Source organism: Ochotona princeps, chromosome 17, assembly GCF_030435755.1.
Source record: "Ochotona princeps isolate mOchPri1 chromosome 17, mOchPri1.hap1, whole genome shotgun sequence".
NCBI lineage: Eukaryota > Metazoa > Chordata > Mammalia > Lagomorpha > Ochotonidae > Ochotona > Ochotona princeps.
This window is the reverse complement of record NC_080848.1, coordinates 1847627-1859018: the sequence shown is the minus strand read 5'-3', so window position 1 is coordinate 1859018 and position 11392 is coordinate 1847627. Positions and strand designations below refer to the sequence as shown.

Genomic DNA, 11392 nt, shown 5'->3' with positions numbered 1-11392 from the left:
GGCCCCAAGATTTATTTATTTTTATTGCAAAGTCAGGTATACAGAGAGGAGGAGAGACAGAGAGGAAGATCCTCTGTCTGATGATTCTCTCCCTAAGTGACCGCAACGGCCGTGCTGTGCCGATCCGAAGTCAGGAGCCAGAACCTCTCCTCCAGGTCTCCCACGCAGGTGCAGGGTCCCAATGCTTTGGGCTGCCCTCAACTGCTTTCCCAGGCCACAAGCAGGGAGCTGGATGGGAAGTGAGAGCTACCCGGATTAGAACTGGTCCCCATATGGGATCCAGGCGCATTCAAGGCGAGGACTTCAGCAGGGCCGGGCTGACAGCATGGCTGTTTTAAAGTCTTCAAATTATTTATTTACTAAGAGATTCGTGTCCCACCCTGGGACATTCCTCTGCATGCTCCTTGAACCAGCATCCCAATGGCCACATCCCATATAGCCACAGCAGCCACCACAATTTAATTCTTTCCCGAATGTCCCTTCTCGTCCATGTTGTCCTTACGATGCACCCGCAGGGCTGGTTGGTCCCAGATTGGGTTTCTGTAGTCGTGTCAGGTTGTTCCGTGATGCTGTGTTGAAGTCACGTTTCATGTCCTCTGCAACGCCACTTCGTTATTCCCTGTTTGATGTTACATTCATTTTTCATTTTTTACTTGAAAAGCAGAAAGAGGGAAGGACAGAGATATAGGATAGGAAGAAGTCCATCTGGGTATGCCATGACGGTGCCAGGGACCCAGCCAGGTGAGCCTTCAGACCTGCGGCCTCTTGGAGCGCAGGCACAGCAGGAAGCAGAGTGGACAATGCAGTAGAAGATTTGGACACCCCAAGAGGAAAGCAGAAAACCTGCCTGCAAATCCTGTGTCCAGTTGCCACAGTTTCATGGGTAAACTCCCTTTTGTAACCAGTGAGGCTCAGGGCCTGCTTCTGCCAGGTACTGCTCTCAGTGGAAGGCGTTCCTTCCAGACAGTGCCCGTTCAGCTCAGAGTGAGAAAGCACCGAGAAAGTGGGAATCCTTGGCAGCCCTCCCCTCCCCTCCCCTGCCCACCTCCCAGGATGGCAGCCCTCCCCTCCCTTCCCCTGCTCGCCTCCCAGGATGGCAGCCCTCCCCTCCCCTCCCCTGCCCGCCTCCCAGGATGGCAGCCCTCCCCTGCCCTGCCCACCTCCCGGGATGGCAGCCCTCCTCTCCCTGCACTGCCCACCTCTCTGGATGGCAGCCCTCCCCTGCCCACCTCCCAGGATAACAGCCCTCCTCTCCCTGCCCTGCCCACCTTCCGGGATGGCAGCCCTCCCCTCCCCTGCCCTGCCCACCTCCCAGGATGGCAGCCCTCCCCTCCCCTCCCCTGCTCGCCTCCCAGGATGGCAGCCCTCCCCTCCCCTCCCCTGCCCACCTCCCAGGATGGCAGTCCGCCCCTCCCCTCCCCTGCCCACCTCCCAGGATGGCAGACCTCCCCTCCCCTCCCCTGCTCGCCTCCCAGGATGGCAGCCCTCCCCTCCCCTCCCCTGCCCACCTCCCAGGATGGCAGCCCTCCCCTCCCCTCCCCTGTCCACCTCCCGGGATGGCAGCCCTCCCCTGCCCTGCCCACCTCCCGGGATGGCAGCCCTCCTCTCCCTGCACTGCCCACCTCTCTGGATGGCAGCCCTCCCCTGCCCACCTCCCGGGATGGCAGCCCTCCCCTGCCCTGCCCACCTCTCTGGATGGCAGCCCTCCCCTGCCCACCTCCCGGGATGACAGCCCTCCTCTCCCTGCCCTGCCCACCTTCCGGGATGGCAGCCCTCCCCTCCCCTGCCCTGCTCGCCTCCCGGATGGCAGCCCAGGGGTCCAGTGCACTCTGTCCCACTGACAGTGTCTCTACTGAAGCTAGCAGCCCCTGCAGGGACAGATGGCAGCCAGCTGAGCAAGCTCCAAGGCTTGAACAATACCAAAAGATGGCCTGACTCCACCCCTGCCTCTTGGGCTGTGCAGATCAGGACTGGACCAGGACGTTCCCACCTCAATACATCTCACAGCAGCACCCTGCTGAGCTCCAGAGAGATACCAAAACCAAGCAACAACACACCTGTTAGGCCTGCTGGAAGAATTATGCCCCAGGGAATCTCACATACATGTCTCCTTTACACTTCTGCCAACCACCCTACAAGGGCCCTTTAATATGGTGACCTGATGAGGAAATGCAAGCTGAACTAGTCAAGGAACTATCAAAGATGCCAGGGCTGGCAGTGGCCTGGCTCCAGCCCAGGCTCCCAGGGCAATTCCTGCTCCCGTTAAAGGGAAACCCCAGGCTCCTGACTGAGGGCCAGTGCCACAGAATTAGGCCTTGGAGGGTAGGCTGCAAGGAACATGGCGGAGGATGCTTCAGCTGGGGTCTAGGAGGAAGTGTGTTCTATCAGCAGACGGCAAAAGGGCAGCCAACAGAGCAGCTGGGAAGGACAGAGCAGGGTGACCCTCCATCAGCATCAGGGGGAGAGATGCACATTCAATCTCTAGCCCCTGGGGTTGGCAAGAGGTACATAGGGCACAGGGAGCCAAGCCTGCGCAGACAGCAGGAGGTGGGGCCCTGGCCTGGCTCCAGCCTCTGCTCCGTCTCAGCTTTAGCTGCACTCTGCTGCACCTGCCAAGGGGACCAGCTTCCTGGCCACCGGGAAGACGGGAAGGAGTGTGTCAGCCACCCTTGGAAACGGGGCTGGTCCTGAGGCTTGGGTGTTTTGTTTCATTTTTCAGGTACCTGTACAGCCCAAAGGGCAAAGCTCAGCCCTTCTGGCTCCCAGACACCGGCTGCAATCACACCTGGCAGTTCCAGTAGCCTCAGCAATGCCCGTTGAGACAGAACCCTCTAACCCCACAACTGCCTGTCCGCCAGCCAGCTGCCACCTCTGCAGTGTAAGTAATAGCCTGACATCTTCAAGGCCTGATGACCTGATCGAGCATGGCAGCCTGTTCATTAGAGAAGGCTGTCAGTGAGTGGGTGCCCCGGCCAAGGAGCTGCTACAGACAGACAAAAAACATGAAGTAAGCTGAAGCAAGGAGAGGTCAGAGCAGGACCAGACAGCGCACAGGTAGCTGCCACCTAAAACCGAATGTGAGAAGAATCACAGAATGACAACAGTTCAGAGGAACCCAGGACAGCAGCAGTTCCAAGTGGACTTGATGACTCCCAAACTGGACCAAGCCTCCAGGGTGGCTGGGCTAACTAAACCTACCCTTGCAAATGCCAGGATCCCATAGGAGTCCCAGTTCAAGTCCCGGCTGCTCCACTTCCCATCCAGCTCCCTGCTTGTGGCCTGGGAAAGTGGTGGAGGACGGCCCAAAGCCCTGGGACCCTCCGTCCGCGTGGGAGACCCAAAATCTACTCCTGGCTCCTGGCTTCTGATCAGCTCAGCTCCAGCCATTGCGGCCATTTGGTGAGTGAACTGACAGATGGAAGATCTTTCTCTCTGTAAATCCACCTTTCAAATAAAAATGAATAAATCCTTAAAAAAAAACAAAGAAAAGAAGCACAATTTGGGACGCACCTTCCTTTTTAGGTAGCCAAAGTTCACGGCTCGCTCGGGCCTGACCCTGAGTCAGCAGTCTCTTCAATGAGCTGAGCATTCACCAGGGCACAGGAGGCCGGCTCCTGTTGGAGCTGGTTCTGTTGTCCACCTGGGTGGCCCAGACCCAAGATCCCATGGAGTGGGACTGCCCTTCTGGCCCTCCAAACAGTATTTCCTACCCCAAGAACCAAACCAGAGAGGCATGGTTTCAAGAACCATGCAGGCAGGAATACAGGGAGAACTTCGGCAGTGCTACCAAGGGGTATTTCAAACACTGCTGGTGAAATTTGGGGGCGGGAGGTGGTTTCTGTGGTGTAGGAAACACCACAGGGTCTCTTCCCACCCTGAGTACCTATGCTCCCTTCCAACAGCTTTCCAGAAGGAACAAGGCAAGCCCCCCGAGCGTGAGGAGGACCATCCCAGAGGGGAAGGCTGGGCTCCGTAGAAGCAGGCCTCGGGGAACACAGAATCCCAGCTCTAACCCTGTGCCTTTCGCTGCATCCTCCTGTCTTGGGTCTTTGGCTTGAAAAGCTGCAGGCAGACTACTGCTTACATGTTCTTCCAAGGTGCTCAGAAACTCGATGTTATCACCAAGATGGAAGACCAGTAAGAAATGGGCTTACTGAGAGATGGCCAGCCCCGGTCAGCTGAGCCTGGGTCCGCCAAGGTTCCTGGGCCGTCCTTCCCTAACTGTCCCGGCACAGTCACAGCAGGAGCTGTCCTTGCTGTCTTCATCATAACGCTTATTTGTCTGCATCTAGCATGTCCCCTTACAACCTCCAGAGACCAAGGAAATAAAAAAAGGAATAGCTGGGATGAGACTCACATTGATAGAAGCAATGGACACCCTGGCTTCACAGCTCTGAAAACCCCTACCCACCAGGAAACGGCAAGCTCTTGGCGGAGCCGGCAGTTCCCAACAACACCGTGCTTGGGAAAGAGTGACAGAGACATCTGATTCAGAAGGCAGCTGATCCTTGAGCCATGTGAGAGGCGGAACACACAGTCCTTGCTCCCAGCTGCGTCTCTGGACGAGCGGGCTAGGAGGCGCAGGAGGCTTCGGCACTACCACTTCCGGCAAACACCCGCGGCAGGTGGGAACTCCTGGCCTGCAGAGACCAGGACTGCCGGGCTCCTGCCCCTTCCTTCCACACAGAATCACGCGTCTCCCTGATGCTCCTGGGCTGACTCCCACAGGATCCCAGCAGGGAGCAACTCTGAACGACTGCCTCACACATGCAGTGTGCCTGGCGCAGAGCACGGTGCCTGGCGCAGAGCAGTGCTCAAAAAGATATTTGAAAGAATTGATGAAAGCAAACGACAAAAGGAGAGCACAGTTCCCTTTAGTGGACGTCCTGCAAGGAGGGTTAGGGTCACCAGAGTGACTGAGTAGCAAGGGTGAGGTCGCCAGGGCCATGGTCCTGACGGAGCTTGTGACGGGGGACAAACACTTCCAAGTCTCCCGTGAGGGTACAAGGTCCCAAGGATTTGGGCTGTCCTTGACTGCTTTCTTAGACCACAAGCAGGGAGCTGGATGGGAAGCGGGGCCTCCAGGATTAGAACTGACGCCCAAATGGGTCCTGGAGCATGAAGGCGAGGACTTTAGCCACTGGGCTACCGTGGCGTGCCCTCAAATTCATTTTTTTAAAAAGATTTATTTATTTTTATTGGAAAGGGAGACATTCACAGAGGAGGAGAGACAGAAAGGAATAACTTCCATCTGATGGTTCACTCCCCAAGTGGCCGCAACAGCCAGTGCTATGCTGATCCGAAGTCAGGAGCCAAGAGCTTCTTCCAGGTCTCCCACGTGGGTGCAGGATCCCAGTGCTCTGGGTCATCCTCGACTGCCTTCCCAGGCCACAAGCAGGGAGCTGGATGGGAAGCAGGGCTGCCAGGATTAGAACCGGCGCCCATATGGGATCCTAGCATGTTCAAGGTGAGGATTTTAGCTGCTAGGCCATGGCGCTGGGCCCATCCCTCCTATTTTAATTTAAAGATTTGTTTATTTATTTTTATTGGAAAGGCATACTGATGGAAAGAAAGGTCTTCCATCTGCTGCCTCAATACCCACATTTGCACAATGGCCAGAGTTGAGCCATTCCAAAACCAGGAGTTAGGAACTTCTGGGTCTCCAGTGTTGGTGCAGGGTCCCATGTCTGAGCCATTCCCTGATGCTTTCCCAGGCCACAGGCCATAACCTGCATTGAAAGTGGGGCAGCTGGGACACAAACTACCACCCATGTGGGGTCTCGGCACTTGCAGGTGGAGAATTAGTCAACTGAGCCGTTGTGATTACTCCTTACCAACGATGTCCAACAGAACTGTAATAATGAAACTAGTCCAGGCCCAGTGCGATGGATCAACAGCTAAATCCTCGCCTTGCAAGGGCAGGGATCCCATATGGGCACTGGTTCTTGTCCGAGCTTTTCTACTTCCCTTCCAGCTCCCTGTCTGTGGCCTGGGAAAGCAGTAGAGGATGGCCCAAAGCCTTGGGACCCTGCAGCCTTGTGGGAGACCTGGAAGAAGCTCCTAGCTCCTGGCTTTGGATTGGTTCAACTCTGGCCATTGTGGCCACTTGTGGAGTGAACCAGTAGGTGGAAGATCTTCCACTCTGTCTTTCCTTCTATCCCTAAAATATGATCTACCTTTCCAATAAAAATAAGTAAATCTTTTTAAAAAGTAATGAGAATAGATCACTGTCCTGTCCAGTACGATGGTCACTTGCTGCCCATGGCGCTGAGTAGTTGCGATGCGGCTTTGGGGTGGGCTTTTGTCTTAGAAGTTGCGATGGTCTGGATTTTTGTCCTAGTGGTTAAGCTGCCTCTTGGACCACATGCCTGTTGGAATGTCTGGTTTGAATAGAGGCCCTGCTCCAGATTCCAACTTCCTGCTGAGACCTGGGCGGCAGCTGGTGGTGGCTCAAGTACCTGCATTACTGTCCCCAACACAGTAGGTATTGAATTTTGGGCTTTTTTGCTTCTGCCTGGTCCAACCCGTGTTGTGGGAATTGGGGGAAGTGAAGTTCCTTACCTTGCATAGTCTGCCCCCTCTGGCTTGGCCCTTGTATCAGCTGGTGGATGTTGTGGTCCAACATGCCGCACACATATTCTTGTGTGCACCTATGGGTGCTGCATCCTGGACCAGCTTGGTCTGTTCCCAACTTCAGTACCCATGCATGTCTTGGGTCATGCCTAACTCACCCATTACCAACCCAGTTCTTGAGCAAACCAGTGGATATGCAGTTCCATGGGGGTGAGCTTACATACCCCTTACAGAGTCTGCATCCTGGCCTGGTTCTCTTGTGCTGGCTAATGCCATGGCCCAGCCTAACATTACCCACCCCTGTTCTGTCACTCACTGCCGGGTACTGCCGAGTAGGCCCCCAGCCCTAGCTGTATTGTTTGCCAGTGTGTACTGGTCAATGGTGGTCAATTCTAAGTAACCCAGCTCAGGTCTCCCACGCAGGCAGGTGCATTGGTCTGACCCAGAAAGGTCCTCTAGCTTTTCTCCTGCAAACCACATGGTCAGTGCTGCCCTGGGGGAGGGGTGTGCTCGGTGGGCCTTCCAGACCCACTCCTTGGAGGTTTTTAGACCCTGGCACAGGTATGTATAGCTGAGCACACTGGATCCCTGGGGGGAGGGAAGCTCAGCAGGCCTCTAGGTCCACGCCATCCTGGAAGTTAGGTTTTTGACCCGCATGGGTACCTGTAGCAAGGCGCCCCTGACTCCCCCAAACTGCCTGGGCAGCCCAGGTGCCAAAAGTGTTGGGCAAAGCCCCTCAGGCCACCTGGGGCCGTACCCTCACAGTAAGAGGGTCTTGATTTACAGGGCGATGATGGGATTGCACAGGTTGCAGTGGGAGATGACCTGTGGTTTTTACGCCCAGGTTAGGAATTACAGCTGAGCGACTTGCATTGATAAGTCCACCACATGCGTATGTATGTAGGGAACCCACACTGAAGTGGTTTGGAGGGGAGAAACCAAGTTTGGAGTAGAGAAGTAAGGTAGAATGAGAAGAACTGTTCCTGTTGCCCTGAAGGAGACCAGCCCCTCACCTAGTGACACACAGCCTCCAGGAAACCTCTGGTCTGGCCAGATGGCCACCAGCCACAGGGACGGCCCAGCTGGAGCCCCTGCCCAGCCCTTCATCCCAGGAGGACTGGGGACAGCAGAGGGGCCATGTGGTGCCGTCTGCCCAGCTGTGAAGTATGCTTCCAGGCCCTGGTAATCTCATTGCGCACTGAGGTGACTGGACTGCATGTGCCCTAAGTTCTCTCGTCCTCAGGTTCCATTTTACGCAGTGCTGGGCCGCTGCTTACCTTGGTCCTCTGTCTGTACCTTCCCCGCGTCTTGCCCTGTGAGCGTAAATCTGTGATGGAGGAACACAGGCATTACTCTGCAGCACAGTGACCATGATGTCGGATCATTTACATAAATTTCGTGTTAATTCTCATGTCCCCACTAAAATGAGAACATTTTTAAGGGCATGGATTTTAAAGAGTTCATTTATTTTTATTGGAATGGAAGATTTACAAAGAAAAGGAGAGGTAGAGAGAAAGATCTTCCATATGCTGGTTTCCTTCCCAAATGGTGGAGCTCAGCCTATCTGGAGCCAGGAGCTTCTTGTGGGTCTCCCACAAGGGTGCAGGGCCAGGAGCCTCTGGGTCTCCCACAGGGGTGCAGGGCCCATCCTTTGGGCCGTGCTCAGGGCCCGTCCTCTGGGCCAGTAGCCCTGGGAAGCTCTTTGGTCTCTATTCACCTGTGCTGTGCTCCATCGGTGATGACCTTGGCACTTCCCTTTGTGAAAACTGCCGCATGTTTCCGTTCTCTAGGGTGACGAAGCACCTCCCTGTGGTCCCAGGGATGGTGGTCAGTCTCGGGCAGCTTAGGCCCAGGAGAGCTGGAGGATCAAGGAGACTGTGAAGTCAGGGGACTTTAAGTGGACATGGCCCAGGTGAAAGGACTGGCCTGGAGTGACAGGTCTGGCACGGGCCCCGAGGCAGGAGCGTAGAGCTGCCCTGACAGCGGAGTGTCAGTGAGGTCAGCTGCACTGGTTGGGTGGAGTCAAGACTGTCGGATCTTAGAGGCTTCCTAGTCAAGCCCTTTCCTGCCAGGCAGTCACACCCCTTATGTAACTGAACAAGAGGTAGACAGAGGCAGGCTGCAGGGATGGGGTGATCGCTCCAGCATTCCTCGGGGTTCCCTTAGACAGAGGCAGGCTGCAGGGATAGGGTGATCGCTCCAGCATTCCTCGGGGTTCCCTTAGACAGAGGCAGGCTGCAGGGATGAGGGTGACTGTGACACCCTGACAGTCCCCACATAAAGAAATGACATTGTGACTGGCTAGAAGACAGGCTGTTCCTCTAGGCCCTGCAGTCATGCCACAGGTCACCTTGTGCAGGCTCCGCCGGAAGCGCTGCCTCAGGCCATGGACAGGTAGGCCGTGAGCCATGCACCTCAGGTGGCAGGCAGACCCGGGGGCAGTCCCACTTGGCAGCATCAGCCTACACTAACAGATATGGTCAGGATGAGTTTGTCATGGCTGTATCAAAAGCAAGAGATCAATTAAAAAGATGGAAAGCATCAACACTTCACCATTCAAACCCGTCTTCCAGGAGAGCGGCTTAGAGGAGCTTAAAGACCAAAGAGGTCCCATGTTACATGATTTTATTATCACGCTGTTCCTCTACAGCGCATCTCGCTTGCCAGGTCCACTTCATTCTCTAAAGGAGCAAAGTGGGAAGTTGCCACCTTGGCCAACGGGGACAAGGTGTGCACTGGGAGCCCCTGTTCTTCCCGCTCTGAGGGAGGTGGCGGTCCTGGCGTTGTGCCCCTCTGTGAGCGGGGGCTCTGGGAGGGAGGAGTTGGCCACCAAGTGCCAGGGCCCCGGGCCCACCCCAGCTCCCTGCTCCCCGGCTCCTGCGCTCCCCAGCCTGCCTTGTGCGGTGCCCTACACAGGGGGACGCACGCTCTGCCTCCTTTTCCGCAGCTGCTTCGGCCCCTGGATGACTGTTTCTCTCGCTGAAGCCTGGGTCATGTGCTTGGGGTGGGCGCCAGGCCCTTCTGCTGGGCCCCGGCACTTGCTAGCTTCTGCAGGAAGATTTGGCGTTTTCGTTGGGGACCTAGGAAAGGCTGCATGAGCAAGGTAGTTTTCCTTCTGTTTTTAACCTCATTCTCATTCAGCTTTAAAAGTTGGCTGGCGTTTTAAAAAGTGATGAGAACATACGTGTTGACAGAGAATAACCAGCCTGCGAGGACTTCCTTCCAGAGCGAGGAGCGCCTATTGTACGGGGCAGTTGTCTCTCTTGTTCTTCTCCAGACCAGGTCTAGAAGGTCTGGGAGCCCAGCAGGGAAAGATGGAAGCGGTTGTCCCCAGAGGCCCAGAGAGCTGGGCCATTCAAAGATGGCAGCGGTTGTCCCTGAGGCCCAGAGAGCTGGGCCATTCAAAGATAAGGCTCTGCCCACCCCCTCTCCTCCAGCTGGAAAGATGACTGTTTGCCACAGATCATCAATAATCTGCCTAATAAGGCTGGTGGTATTTGGAGCCCACTAAGGCATAGCAGCAAGACAGCCCTGCCGTGCCAAGATCCCAAGTGGGCCCTGCTTGGAGTCCCCTGCTCCACTTCCCACCTGCGTTCCTGCTCTGTGCCTAGAAAGGCAGCGGACGATGCCCAAATCCATGGCAGTGTTCCCCGCCCCAGTTCCTGCTGTTCAGACATTTAGGGGAGAACCAGCAGAGATGAGCTCCCTCGCACAGCTCTTCGTGTAACTCTGAACCCCTGTAGCTGATATTCAAGGTTGTCCATGTAATGTCTTTCATTGCTTTGTCAGTTTTTTGTAGCCAGACTGTCTACCAAGTTGTGGATGTCAGCACTGCCGGGGCGCTTTCTTTTGGCTCCATGAAAGCCTTTTGGGGGGTGCTCTCTTCAGTAGCATTGACTTTGGGGTCCAGAGTTTGAAGCTGCCCTGGAGGTGGAGCTGTAGTCTGCAGGGTTTTAGAAGGGCCGACCTCTGTAGCAGGGACTGGAGTTTGGACAGGCTCCGACTCTGAAGGCTCAATGGTGACACGGGCTGATGTTGCTGTGACTGTCACCCAATGACCCGCTACAGTCAGTACTGGTTGGGTGGCACCTCGCAGGGCCTTGGAGCAGGTGCTTCTGTAGCTCGTTCAGCCAGTGTCGGGGGTTCTGGGCTTATGGTAGGATCTGTTGAAAGGTCAACTGTCTCACAGTGTGACACTGGGTGCTGTGTCTGAGCTGCACTGGTGGCTCTGGAGGCTGAGCTGAGGTCTTCCTGCGGGGCTGGACACGATTCACACTCTGCAGTGAGTTCCAGCATGCACTCCAGCTGTGTATCAAGAAGCTGAACTGTACGCTACTTCTGTATGGAGGCATGGCCAGTTTTTCCAGAGCCCGGACTGAAGGCATCCTCTCCCCAGTGCCCCTCTGGGAACCCCTCCATTTCCTCAGGCTGTTTCTATTTTGGGGGGCTGCTCGCTCCTCCCACTGCTCCCCTCCCCTGCTGGCAAACATGCCTTCTTCCTTCCAGATGCCCCTAAGGAGCTGCCTGGTTGAAACGGGGAGACATCGCCCACCAGCCGCCTCTCCGTCCTGCGTCCTACTTGGGTCCTGCTCCTTGGCCACCTGTGGTCCTACCTGCCCTGCTCCCACCCACCCCGGGGCACCCTGGGCACCACTACCGCCAGCCGCGTCTCTGCATCTCCTTTTTGAACAGAAAGTGACTTCCCGGTCACTTTTTTGAGAGTTCGCCGCGTCCCCCCGCCAGTGGCTTGGTGGCTTCCAGGATTCCAGGGGGACTTGGAGGGACTGGGGGGACTCATGGGGACTCAGGGGCACTCAGG

General features: G+C 56.0%; 1 protein-coding gene across 1 annotated transcript in view; it reads right to left on the bottom strand.

Annotated features, from left to right (window-relative positions):
- LGALS3BP (galectin 3 binding protein) overlaps positions 1–11392 on the bottom strand; it is an 87858-nt gene that overhangs the window by 21954 nt on the left and 54512 nt on the right. The gene's annotated exons all lie outside the window — the stretch shown is intronic.